We start from the raw sequence: 13,949 nt of genomic DNA, 5'->3' as shown, positions 1-13,949 counted from the left end.
ACTTCTATGCTGAAAGCAGAACATTTACTACAGTTTAGCTGAGATGAAACTACACAGCCCAGGAGCAATTTCCAGGGGGCAGGAGGATATAAAAGCAAAAGTCTGTGAACACACGGGGGAACGAGAGAGAGAGACTTTGCTGCTGTACGCATGTGGGAGAACTGTGTGGAGCCGCATCAGCCCGGACTGAGTTTGAGTCAGAAAGCCACGAGTGCCATCGCAAAGCCAAGTATCCTAAGGAGGGAGTCTGGTGAAGATCTGTTTTTGGTCGGATCAGGTAATCATCATTATCGCAGCCACATCTACAAAGGAGAAATACCTCTACCCCCCTAATAGGACGCTTATCGCTTTGTTCTGCTTTGCCCAAAGACTGGGTGAGAGGGTTCCTAACCCATTCAACACTACCCTAGTTGACAGTGTTTGCTGTTTCAAGTTACTTCAAGTTTAAGGACCCTGTTCAGTACAGGTCTCTTCATTTGAGCACATGTGCTATAGTCCATCTATTGCCACAGTCAGTCATTCTTATGCAATCAGCACATGTGCCAGAGTCCATCTATTGCTGCAGTCTGCCATTCTTAGCTGTTTTTTCAAATACTGCCTGCTGGTTATCTGAACTAACCCTATCACTCCCTGCTAGGCAGAACTCTACATTTACTTTGATTCAAGTTCAAGCCATCCAAGGAAGGAATTAGCCATTCAAGTTCAACTTCTCCATTTAAAGGACACTTTAAATGCCCCCCCCCCCACCCCATTCTGCTAAACTAACTTTTTCCTACCATTCTTAATTCCTAAATCAGTCTTTCACACCAACTTTACATAATAAAGGAGAACTTTGCTCACCACGTTACCATCTATAGAGATTATTCTTTTTTCTTCACATTTTAAAGAGACTCCTCCATTGCGCATCAACATATTGGCCCAAACTAAACCGACAGAAGAATTCGGTGTGTATATATAGATATAGATAGATAGATAGATAGATAGATAGATAGATAGATAGATAGATAGATAGATAGATAGATAGATAGATAGATAGATTAGTTGTGGGAGATAGGTCTGACAAACTTCCTGAAGCTTAAAATAAGTCTCTCCTGACTGAGGGCCTACAAGTGAGGTAGCCTTGTGTTTTTGTTACCTTCTTTTGCTCATGTGCGGAAAACCGCCTGGCCTGAGAGCTTAAAGTTGTACTGTTCTGTGCTGTATTGTCCCTTTGCTGTATTACCTTGCTTAGTGATAACTTTGGTTAACTGTTTCTTTGCCTGCCTTACTATTCTTTGATCCTAATACAAGTTGTTGTGTGTGCCCGTGTGTGCATATTTTTCTTTTGTGTGAGAGCTAGGGAACTACCTGGCCAGGTTACTTTGGTGGTGTTAGCAGGGATGGTGCTCTGCCCAGGGCTCAGTGATGAACAGAGACCCCAAAATATTCAGTGGCTCCTGGGGAGGTAGTTCTACAGTACATTTTGCCTGGATGACCCTTTTCCATTTCTGACAGTGGTTGACAAAAATCCTGGACTGTTCTCCTTCCTGGCCTTCAACAACAGTCTTTGGTGATCAAAAGCAAAAGCTCCTAAAGAACTAGGAACTCTCAGTCCCTTTTAGAAAATAGCAGTGTGTTGTAAGCTGCATTCAGGAATATCTCCAACTCTTCTGTAGTGTCTGCTCCAGGGGCGGACTGATGACTCATGGGGCCCCCGGGCAATAGGAAATCATGGGGCCCCCAGGTTTAAAGATGGCTGCCACACTTCATGATGCAACAATAATGCATTAGGCCTAAGTGGAAGGACATGAAGCTCATGAACATGCAGAAGACTTAAAGCTGGCGACCCAATAAAGAAACAAGGAGCCTCTCATGGTCAATGCCACCTTACTAGCATCATGGGCCCCTGGGCAAAGTATTGCACTGGGACCCTTAGCAGGGTGACCAGCGGTGTGCACAGTGCTTTGCGGCACACAGTGGGTGTGGATAAATTATGCCACATATTGGGTGTGGCATTTTAGTGTGATTTATTTTTTTTCCATTTTTTATTTTATTTTTTTTCATTTTAATTTATTGATTTTTGGTGGGCGCTTTGGTAAGATAAACAGACCGCTGAAGTCTCACATTTGATACAGAGAAAGGGACTAAGGACACATGCTAAGGAGGGTATGCTGGTTGGTATTGTGTGCATGAGGGGTGTGGAGGGTATGACAGTGAGCGGTATGTACAGGAGAGGAGTGTGGAGGATATGACAGTGAGCGGTATGTACAGGAGAGGAGTGTGGAGGATATGACAGTGAGCGGTATGTACAGGAGAGGAGTGTGGAGGATATGACAGTGAGCGGTATGTACAGGAGAGGAGTGTGGAGGATATGACAGTGAGCGGTATGTACAGGAGAGGAGTGTGGAGGATATGACAGTGAGCGGTATGTACAGGAGAGGAGTGTGGAGGGTATGACAGTGAGCGGTATGTACAGGAGAGGAGTGTGGAGGATATGACAGTGAGCGGTATGTACAGGAGAGGAGTGTGGAGGATATGACAGTGAGCGGTATGTACAGGAGAGGAGTGTGGAGGGTATGACAGTGAGCGGTATGTACAGGAGAGGAGTGTGGAGGATATGACAGTGAGCGGTATGTACAGGAGAGGAGTGTGGAGGATATGACAGTGAGCGGTATGTACAGGAGAGGAGTGTGGAGGATATGACAGTGAGCGGTATGTACAGGAGAGGAGTGTGGAGGATATGACAGTGAGCGGTATGTACAGGAGAGGAGTGTGGAGGGTATGACAGTGAGCGGTATGTACAGGAGAGGAGTGTGGAGGATATGACAGTGAGCGGTATGTACAGGAGAGGAGTGTGGAGGATATGACAGTGAGCGGTATGTACAGGAGAGGAGTGTGGAGGGTATGACAGTGAGCGGTATGTACAGGAGAGGAGTGTGGAGGATATGACAGTGGGCAGTATGTACAGGAGAGGAGTGTGGAGGGTATGACAGTGGGCGGTATGTATAGGAGAGGAGTGTGGAGGATATGACAGTGAGCGGTATGTACAGGAGAGGAGTGTGGAGGGTATGACAGTGAGCGGTATGTACAGGAGAGGAGTGTGGAGGGTATGACAGTGAGCGGTATGTACAGGAGAGGAGTGTGGAGGATATGACAGTGAGCGGTATGTACAGGAGAGGAGTGTGGAGGGTATACTGGTGGATATTGTGTGCAGGAGATTAGTGGGGAATGTAGGACTGTGTTCAGAAGAGAAGTGCAGAAGATATGATGGCAAATAGTATGTGCAGGAGAGAAGTGCAGATAGCATGAAGACAGGTGTGGTGGGGATATCTTTTAGTTGGGGAGAGATTTCTTTTAGAGGCAATGTCTGAGGGGTGACCAGGGAGAGATGTTTGGAAGGAAGCATTGGGAGTGTTTTGGCTCTCACCGATAATTGTGCTGGAAGCGTGAAGGGTGCACACTCTTTACATTTAGGACGCATATATGTGGCCTCTCGGTGTTAAAGCTTACCCGTCAAGAGGTCACTTATTTGCGTACGGCCAGCGGAAAGTGGTAAAACGGAGTTCTGACTTTTAATATTAGGACACTTACCTGTCCAGGGATCTCGCAATGTCGACACCCCAGTTGATTTTTGTATTGGCTCTTGGGTGCTCCCGCTACCATTTGCGGTGAGGGAAACCAGCAGTGAAGCCTTTCGGCTTCACAGCCAGTTCCCTACTGCGAATGGGCGAAGCTGGCTGCGCTTTCCAACTGGCCTCTCGGGGGAGGAAGGAGGAGGGGGGGGCTGAACTTCCAAAGGACGTCACCACGGCGCCGTCTCCCGGAAGTGGGGACGGGTACCCCCCTGAAAGGTGTCAAATGTGGGGGAGGAAGCAGATAAGTGGAGCTTCCACTTTTGGGTGGAACTCCACTTTAAGGACTGTTATTTTTTATTATGACCCTTTCACACAGACTTTCTGATCAGGTCTGCCTCTTAGTTTTTCAGGCAGACCCGATTGGATGCTCCATGCACCTCTAAGGAGCAGTGGATGTCAGCGGTGACATATCTACTGACACCCACTGCTCTCCGATCCGATCCTGTCCGTGAAATCCTATTTTTCATCCATAGAGGATCGGATCGGATGGGGACAGACGGTCTGATTTCATTAGATCTCCCATAGAGGAGAACGGGGATCTGACAGCTCCATCTCTGCACAGTGAGCGGAGATGGACCTGTCATCCACCTGCTTGGTGGGGATCAGCGGATTGATCCCCACTGAGCAAAATGGAGTCCGCGATACGCCTGTGTGGCAGAATCTATGGAGTGTTTCGTTTTTTTTTGAAGGAGGTTTGGTGCCTCAGGCCAAAGGTAATTGGGACTTTATGGGCTAATAACAAGATTTTTTACATAAGGAATATATAACAATTTATGAAATAAAGAAAAAATGGAAATATTACACACAATGGTGGTGTATTGGGTTATAGACCCATTAGTGAGGGTGAGTACGTTTAGAAATTGGTGACAGAGTGATATGCTTTGGAATTCAGGATATTCCTTCTCTGCATACTACAAGCTGGCTAACAAGCATGGAACAGCAGAGAGCAATATTCCAAAGTCACCATATCACTCTGTCACCAATTTCTAAACGTACTCACCCTCACTAATGGGTCTATAACCCAATACACCACCATTGTGTGTAATATTTCTATGTTTTCTTTATTTCATAAATTGTTATATATTCCTTATGTAAAAATTCTTGTTATTAGCCCATAAAGTCCCAATTACCTTTGGCCTGAGGCACCAAACCTCCTTCAAAAATATTCATATATATGGGATGTTGGCAAAACCAGGTTTTTGAAGGGCTGTGTGTCAGTTTGGGAAATGTCGGTCAGCTCTGCTGGGGGGGGGGGGCTGCTGTCTTAGACAGACACACACAGTCTTCTCCTTGTCACTTAGGACCCTTCACTGCAGAAACTTTGCAGCTTACCTCCAGACTTCCCCCACAACAACTCAGTTCACCTCTCCCCCTTCCTGCAGTGTGCTCTGCCTCCAGATTTTCTCATTACACAGCAGCACTGATGATCGGAGGGGGGCGGGGATCTGAAGCTCAGAGATCACACAGCAAGTGCAGGACAGGACACTATGGGGGAAGGGGGAAACAGAAACCAGGATCGGAACTTCTAATTACATACATCATTGGCCAGTGACAGCACACAGAGTGCCGTACAATCAGTGACAAGCCTAGTTCCTCCACTCATTTCATGGCTCAGTCTCATCTGTTGATGTAAAGGAGGGAAGGCTGAGCCGGGCAGCGGGCTCCGCTCTCCTCTTTCCGGAAAAGAGGTTACCTGGGACTCTCCTTCCTCACTCACACACACAGGGACCCTCAATCAGGGTGGGTGTCTAGCTTGCTCGCTCCTCTAAGTGACCGAGTCAGAGTCTTCCTCTCTTCTTCACACTGCAGTCTACTACTGCAGCATGCGACGATCTCCTGGCTGCCCCACGCGGCGGGAACGTGTGGCCCCGCCCCTCAGAGCTGAATTCTGAGGTGGCCCGAGCGCCTGTTGCTTTATCATCCCCAAAGCTCCATTAAATCATTCTGATCCCAGCCAGCACCTGACTCCTCTCCTATAGCCGCATCCACGGCCGGCAATGATGCATTCTTCACTGCCTCACTGGAGCCTCCATTCCTCCATTCTGCAGTGCAAGCTCCGTAGGCACCTCCCGGGACAGACTGCTAAGCCTCTCATAGGGCCCCCCCTCGGCCACGGGCCCTCGGGCAGTGCCCGACTGCCCGAATGATCAGTCCGCCCCTGGTCTGCTCCCAGCTCTACTGCCTGCAGCAACTACAAGCCCTCCTGGCTGCTTGTCCACCAGCCCACCTGACTGCTCTGAAGATCTCACAGGGCAAAGGATAGGAAGATTTAAGCACAGTACTACCCTCCTGAATGGCTTGCTACATGTAGCAGTCTCTACCCTTGTAAATCACTTGGTGTGCTGATGTACTCACATTGTCCTTCTCGCTCCCTGCTGCTCCTCAGGCAAGATTCCTTTCAAATCGCACTGCTGTCAGGATCTTCTCTAACCAGCCTGAGCCCAGCTTGGAGGCAGAGCTCCCCCCAAACTCAGGGGTCCCTCCTAGGCCACCAAAAATCTCTTCAGCACTTCATCTTCCACCCGAGTCCCCGTCTGGCATAGCTTTTCTATATTTAAGGGCTGCCCTAGCCACCCTGCCAGAGCATTCTGCCTGGGGATTGGCCAAGTTCCCTCAAGTATGCAGATCAGTCCTCCTGGCCTCCGCCCACTAACTTCTAGAAGTGTCTCTAAACTTCCAGATTCAGGGGGAGGAACCAGAAACCTGCCTATGTGAATCATCCAGGCTAACCTGCAGTAAACCCTGAACCTATTTCAGACTCACAAACTAACCATGAGTCTTAACATAAATTTGCCTGTACTAACACCAGTAGCACACTAGAGGGTGCTACAATAATATATTGTATGAACAAGGAGACTGCAGGAACAACAACAGCAGATTGAATGGCAGATGCCCTAGCAGGAATGTGCTGACAGGAACCAACTCCTAGCTGACAGCTGATGATGCACTATGGGACCTGAGATGTGTGACCACATGGCAGTCTAAGGGAACATACGTATTCACAATAAAAGCAATAAGACTAGTAATGTTTTACAGCAAAAATCCTAGTTCTTTTCTAACAGTTTGGACATTATTATACACAACATTTTCTCCCCAGTATTGGTTTCACTGTACACAGTATGTTTGTTTTTATGTAATCTCTTAGGGGGTTTGCATCTCTGATCTGAATAATAACCTGTCTAGTTATTTTCATTCAAAATTCTCCAGCTGGAAGTGCATAACACTGCATTAACTGTAGCACTACAAATTCTCTAAATATTACAGTAATAAGATGTAATTGTATGTATCCTGGTGAATTGCTTTATATTCATATGCCTCAGTCTGGAGGAATGTGGTAAGTTTAAATAATAGAATGTGAGAACTTCAGTATAGGACATTGTGATCTCTTTGAACCATACATTTCAAAGTCAGAGTTTCTAAACAAACAGTGGTGAATAATGATTTATTGTGTTTTTTTGTTTAAATAAAATACCTTAATCCAGGATGTTCACCAGTACGTCTAATTCCATGAGGTATCTGTCACCAGATTATCTTGTAGGATTTGGCAATGAATCCTTTGATGATTCATAATGAATGATACAGCTAATAGATACAATGAATTATTCTACTACAGCCAGGTATTTGTGTACTTCTGCCTGACACATGACATGGTTAAGAAATGGTCTTCAGTGCTTATAAAATGTGTTCAAACATATTTTATAGAAGACTGATCATATACTGTATAATACACCTAGACCGAATTGGAGAAGCCAGGAAATGATTTCATTCACAGCAGCAAAAGATGAAATAGGTCAGAAAGTGGATATTGGATGACTCAAATAGGTAAAAAGTTAGCTGAATTGTAGCACCACCACCAATTTTTTTACAAGGGTAAGAGAAATGAGCCATACATTTGGTGGACTATAATGAACAATAGGGATTTACTTAAGAGCCAGCTATATAAAATACGAAGTTATTACTGGCAATATATGCACTTACTTAATTAAAAGTCCTTATTTTATTACACTCTATTCTGTCTGCTGGACTTTTATAGGCAACAGATGGCTTACCTGCACCTATATCTTTTACTGCCTACAGGAAACAAATCAGACCCACAGTACTCAATGCATTCTAGATGGGTTTTTCAATTGATGACTGACTATAGGACAGTTATTTCAAATCCCTTTATTGGCAAGAACATTGAAAATGCAGAGATGTGGAGTAGTGGATACTGCTGAGAAGTGCGTCAGATGTCTGGGTTTCCAGGAAAGCCCTTCTAAAAACAGAGGTTACCGTAAAGACCCCTCATCATGCTTGTCTGGCTGTCAGTGCTACCTTGCACTTACTATAAATCAACAACATTTGTTATGTTCTACCATCTTTAAACTGAATAATGGTTCAACGCAGATCAATTGAGCATTTTATTATCATCTCTTTGAAGGCAGAGTTGTTACACTGCACAACCATATGTGTATGCAGTGCAGTAATATTAAAGGAAACCTTACGTGGAAGTTTAGAGACTACCGATGTTGCCTTCTACTTCTGAACATTCTGGTTCCCAGGCTGGTATGATGATTCAGGGCCAGTGCTGACTTAATGCTAACTTTCCTGAGCCACATGATTGACTCCAATAGAGAGATAACCAGGCAATCAGCATTGTCATAAGAAGGTCAGCAATAGTTGTGTATATATTTTTTCTGAGTGCAGTTTCCTTTAATCTGAATGGCAAAAAGGTTAGTGACATATGTTTGTATTTATATATGCCTGTGTGCATACTTAGGTATACGTTTAATAATATACTTACTAATGGGTATAGTGAAAGTGGTAGAAATGTGGAAAATGGTAATAGGCAATAGATTGTAAAACAAAGGGCATGGGTAGCAGGGCACCGCCCTGGTGAACATGAACCAATGCAAAGATACATTTAAAAAAGTGAGATAGGGTCTTCTATTTTATGCGACTTCAATGGTGACATTGGAAAAACACCAATTCTTTCAATGACATGCTTGGGAGATGCCTCTAAGCTGTATGGTTTTGTGGAACAGTGTAATTATCATGGATGGCGACAACATTTTATTACGACATCACTTATTTTGCCTGTGTGATTTTATTTTTCAATTTTGCATTATATATTTACATTACATACAGCATACAGTGGAATCAGCACCTCAATTGGATGCAGAACAATTAGAAAAATTACCTTTTATAGGCAGTTTTGGATGCAATGTCTGATTTTTTTTTTTCATACAGCAGTGGCAGACAATAATTGAGAAGTGGGAAAAGTGTCCACAACAGATCTAAAAGTTAAAATTTAATAGAAAATATAGTTTAAGGCTGAATTTCAAGAATTCTCTTTTTTTTTTACATTGCCCCAGCTTGCTTACATTGCTCCAGCTTGATTACATCTAATTCTTTATATCTCACATCTGGAGGGCCACTGGGGGAGCAGAAATTCACTGTAACAGTCTGTGTTACATATAGTTGGCACTGGTCTCTTTTGAATGCTGCTCAAGCAATTCGCCTTCTGGAGACTGAACACAGGAAGTCACACGTGTGACACTGCCACCATTCAGATAACATTATTTTTCAATGAATACAAAGCATTTTCCACTTCCACAGGGCAGAATTCATGCACCCCTTGTTCCTTCTCTCTACCTCATTCAATCAAAGAATGTCTTGTATTCATTGGAAATTATACAAGTTTAAATTAGCAAAAGCGTTGGACATCTGGCCCCCTGTAATTGGTATACAAAAGGCAAGTCACTTGAGCAGTATCTGGAAGTGACCAGTGCTATTTGTATGTAGCACAGGCTACTACACTGAATTTCTGCATTCCCAGTTGCCCACCACTTGTGACATATGAAGATATAGATGTAACCAAGCTAGACTAATGTAAGTTTTGTCAGCATCAGAGTCCACCTGACCGCAGGCATATTGTCTAACACGCATGAGCAGGAATGTTACACCTCCTTCCTGGCCTACTGTAGTTGGTGGTGTAACTCCTTAGTGGTGATGAGAAAACCTCCCCTTTTTCATCAATGGCCTGAGCCAGTGACTCCTTGGAACCACCAGTAATCAGTAAACTCCCCAAAACCTATGCAAGGGCCCAGCCAAAATTCTGCCAAGTGTTTTGCATCTGATATGACTGGGGGACAAGAGCCACACTGGGCCAGATATTCTGGCAGCTCTTGAAGAACGGGCTGAGAGGTGGCTGACCCCATCCTAGTGACTACAACACCAAGCTGCTGGCTGTCTTTTAGCAAGGAAAGTTCACACTTGTACCTCACCTATCACATGTGCTAAACCTGGCTTCTGGGATGTCCTGTGAGAGGCCAGAAGGGTGTGTGACCACTTTTGGTTATCACACCCTGCAAGTGTTTTCTTTGACAAAATGCATGGGCAACACAAGCTGCTTGATATTTGATACACCCACATGCCAAAACTCAACATTGGCCATGCTGCACTGGCTGCACCAGCAGGCCTTTAATGAGAATCTGTGCAAGTAAGAGAGAAGGATGGGCTTGGAGGAGCAGAGGTTCATGTCAATGCAACTGTTGTTCTTGTTTCAGGACACATGCAACATCTTGTCCCTATTCAAAGAGGCAACCAGAATGATAAGCCACAGCGAAGTGTTGGTTAGCATTGCAATGTGATTCCTCTGCTGTTCCTTCTGGAGCACACTGAATGGTATAACAGACCAGGACCTAGAGCCGCCATCAGCACTAGGAAGAGGAGGACTTCATACTGTCTTAGGTCAAGCAGGATCCTTTGCCTGCTGTCTCCATCACTTTAAGGTAGAGGCAGCAGGAGGCAGAGGAAGAGGATATGGGTGCAGGTGGTAAAGAGGAGGAGGGTTGGGGTGCTGCCAATGAAGAAGAGGGTCATGGTGCTGGCAGTAAGGAGCATAAGGAAATTTGGGGTGGCTTCAATATCAATATTTTACTCCTCCCTAATCCATGGCAAAAATCATGCTGGGATCTGTGCCACCATTAAAAAGGGAGTACAAGGTACCTCACTTTGAAGTGGTGCAGCAAAGAACCTCTTTACTGCATCTCCAGATGGTGCCCAGATCTACTGCCATGTAGGCATAGGTGAAGTGGGACCCCCTCATAGGGAAAGGTTTTCCAGCCCTCCTACAAGGTGACCTTGGTTTCACACTTGTTGCTGAAACAGGCTAAGCTTTCAGTGCACAATTCTACACAACAGAGGTGTGCTCTAAGAACGCCCCTATTTTATCCATCTGTTTTTTATAGCTTCCATTACATTTATAACTTAAATCAGTGTTTTTTTCCCCACTGCAATGGAGGCATGGGTGAAGGGGGAACAGACTGTGAAAACAGGCTCCCCCCCCCCCCCACCTCCACACACACACCACAAGGCCTTTGCTTTACATCTGTTACTACTGCTGCTTTTTGTGTGAAGCGCATTAAAGCACACTTCCAAGCAACAAAGATTTGCTCCAAAGCACTCCTTTTAATTGTCAAAATTTTATTTTTATGGGTTCTTTGCAAGTTTGGGCCTCCAGCTCAGACACTGGCTTTACAGGGGTGTGGGTGACATCAAGTGGTTCTCTTGGCATTATTTGTACAGGGTTCGGTGATATAAAACACATTTTTGGTTTAGCCTTAACTGTATCCATGGGCTTTTCTGACAATGTGGAGGGTGTGGAGACCACAATGGAAAAGGTGGACACTAATGTTTCAAAGAAATTGGAAATCGCACTTTTGGATCCCAATGACAGAGAACAGGAAGTAATAGTTAACACTTAGAACAGAGTTTTAAAGCAGATCAATGAATATATTTTTCTTATTGAAACCATAACAAATGTGCATCCAGTATTGGATAAAAAATAAATATTTCACAGAAAATAGCTGTAAATGATGTATATTTGATGCACAGTATGTTAGCAGCTTTATTAGGCTACGATTTCAAAGGGAAATACAGTGCAAGTTTATTTATGGATACATAAAATACAGCTAATTTGTTTTTTGTTTTTTTTCTCTTCCGGCTATAGAGACTAACATTATTATTACAGGCAAGGGTGTGCAGGCTACTCCAACCAGCATTAACATGAAATAACACAGGGAGGTCTAAGGAGAATTATAAATCAATATGTGTGGCGCTAACAAAAGAATAAATTAAATAGAATGATAATAATTGATTAAATGACAAAAATAATTGTATAAATGGATGCTAGAAATATACACTCAATGAGTATGGTGTATAGAAAACACTGTGATGCTAATCAAATAAGTGCATCAAATAAATTGTGACAAATATTCATAAAACATATATATGAATCAAAATAATAGTCCATGCACCAGAAAAGGAAAATGAAGATCAACCAATGTCCAAAAGGTGCAGCAAAAAATTATATGTATGGCGTTAAAGGAATATCAAGGAACCGCAAGTCCCAGCAGGTAAGTCCTAATTCCACGTAGTAAACCCCAGGATACAGGAGGAGGAACACCTATGAAGGATCACCAAGGAAGCAATATAGCAGCTTACCAGAACAAATTGGTCACCCAACCTAATGGATAGACCACTGTAGGCTTGATAGTAATAACATAAGTAGGACTTACCTGCTGGGACTTGCGGTTCCTTGATATTCGTTTAACACCATACATATAATTTTTTGCTGCACCATTTGGACATTGGTTGATCTTCATTTTCCTTTTCTGGTGCATGGACTATTATTTTGATTCACATACGTATATGTTTTATGAATATTTGTCACAATTTATTTGATGCACTTATTTGATTAGCATCACAGTGTTTTCTATACACCATACTCATTGAGTGTATATTTCTAGCATCCATTTATACAATTATTTTTGTCATTTAATTAATTATTATCATTCTATTTAATTTATTCTTTTGTTAGCGCTACACATATTGATTTATTATTGTCTTTGGGATTTTTTCTATAAATCCATGTGTGCTGCTTTCACTTACTTCATCAATCCTGTGTTTAATAGCTTAATTTATAGCGCAGAAATTCCCCCACACATACACATAGGTCTAAGGAGAAGCCACGTGTGCATAAAATCAACCCTTTATTGCACAACTTTAATATATCAACTCACAAGGGTAATCTCAGAGAAAAACACAACCCTATTAGGAATAATAAAAAAAATGACAATGTTGTCAACAACCAGACATAATTTATTCCACCATACCTCATTTATATAAATTGTAAACTTGTTGACTAGGGATGAGCTGAGTGTTTGGATCCAACATTTGCTGTTCAATCGATTGGCTGAATGCCAAACTTTGAGACACCTTCAGTGGGAATTGCTTTGATGAATGTCCCATAATGCATTGCCAAAGCCATTGTTGGCCTAAGTCTTGCATCTGACCTCTGCACAGCACATCATGGAAAATGGGCAGCACGTCATGTTTCCTCATGCTGCTCCTCAGCTGTGAAATTCGGAATAGAAACTCTTTAAATTAATGTGACCATAGTGATCCCTTACATGAAAACCACATCGTGCTTTACTTTCTGAAATTCTGGGCTAGAAAACATGCTTTAAAATATGTACAGATTGTTTTTTAAAAACATTTTCTCTTTTATCCCAGGGGAAATAAAAAATATTTTTTGGGTTTACAGAGCCTGCCTGCTCTCTCCATCTCAAATTGCCTCTGATAAGCACTATTAATGTTAGATGCAGACAATCGGCATGATTTCTAGATAATATGTCTAAAAAATAAGAGTTTTCCTCCCATTATTAAGGATGAGACTCTCTGAAATTGGTACAATATTTATAACACTGTAATTTGATTCTCTGCAAATACACAGTCTAATTTAATTATTTACAGGTAAAGTTGCATGTTCTTCTGTCCCTCAGAGATAGTGGCCTCTCCAAAAAAAGAGTATAAAAAATGTGCAGGCAAGTATTTAAATTTTTATATCTGCTGAGTAGAAAAAGAACAAATACATTATTTGTATGGTGCAGTCTGTTTGTTCTCTAGTCAAAATAATAGACAGCATTAAAGGTGTGCATCAAATGTGTAAATCTTGTCCTTCCTCACTGTATGAAAGAAAAAAAACAATTTTTTGGGGACAAACTCTGATCTGGATTCTTACTCCCTAATAAATGAAGGCTTCAAAGTTGTGATGCAAAGATGTATGCAATTCCCTGGTGTAAAATGCCTGCCTGCCCTGTTCCTTTAAAAATGGCAACTGTCCACAACAGTTTGTTAGTTGTGTTGCTAAGTGGTAAGCTTTTTCCATCCTCAGTATACACAAAAAAAACACAGCCCCATCAAAAAGGCTTTCTGGCAGTGGCGTAAAGCTGTATGCTATTTCCATCATTGCTGTCCAAAAAAAAATTTTTTTCAAAGATGGTAAATCCC

General features: G+C 42.9%; 1 long non-coding RNA gene across 1 annotated transcript in view; it reads right to left on the bottom strand.

Annotated features, from left to right (window-relative positions):
• The window catches only part of LOC309554874, a 92,254-nt gene that overhangs the window by 75,518 nt on the left and 2,787 nt on the right, over positions 1–13,949 (bottom strand). The gene's annotated exons all lie outside the window — the stretch shown is intronic.

This window comes from Pelophylax lessonae (genome assembly GCF_965119305.1).
Source record: "Pelophylax lessonae genome assembly, chromosome: 4".
In the NCBI taxonomy this organism is placed as follows: Eukaryota; Metazoa; Chordata; class Amphibia; order Anura; family Ranidae; genus Pelophylax; species Pelophylax lessonae.
The sequence above is the reverse complement of the archived record's forward strand: the minus strand, read 5'-3'. Positions and strand labels throughout refer to the sequence as shown.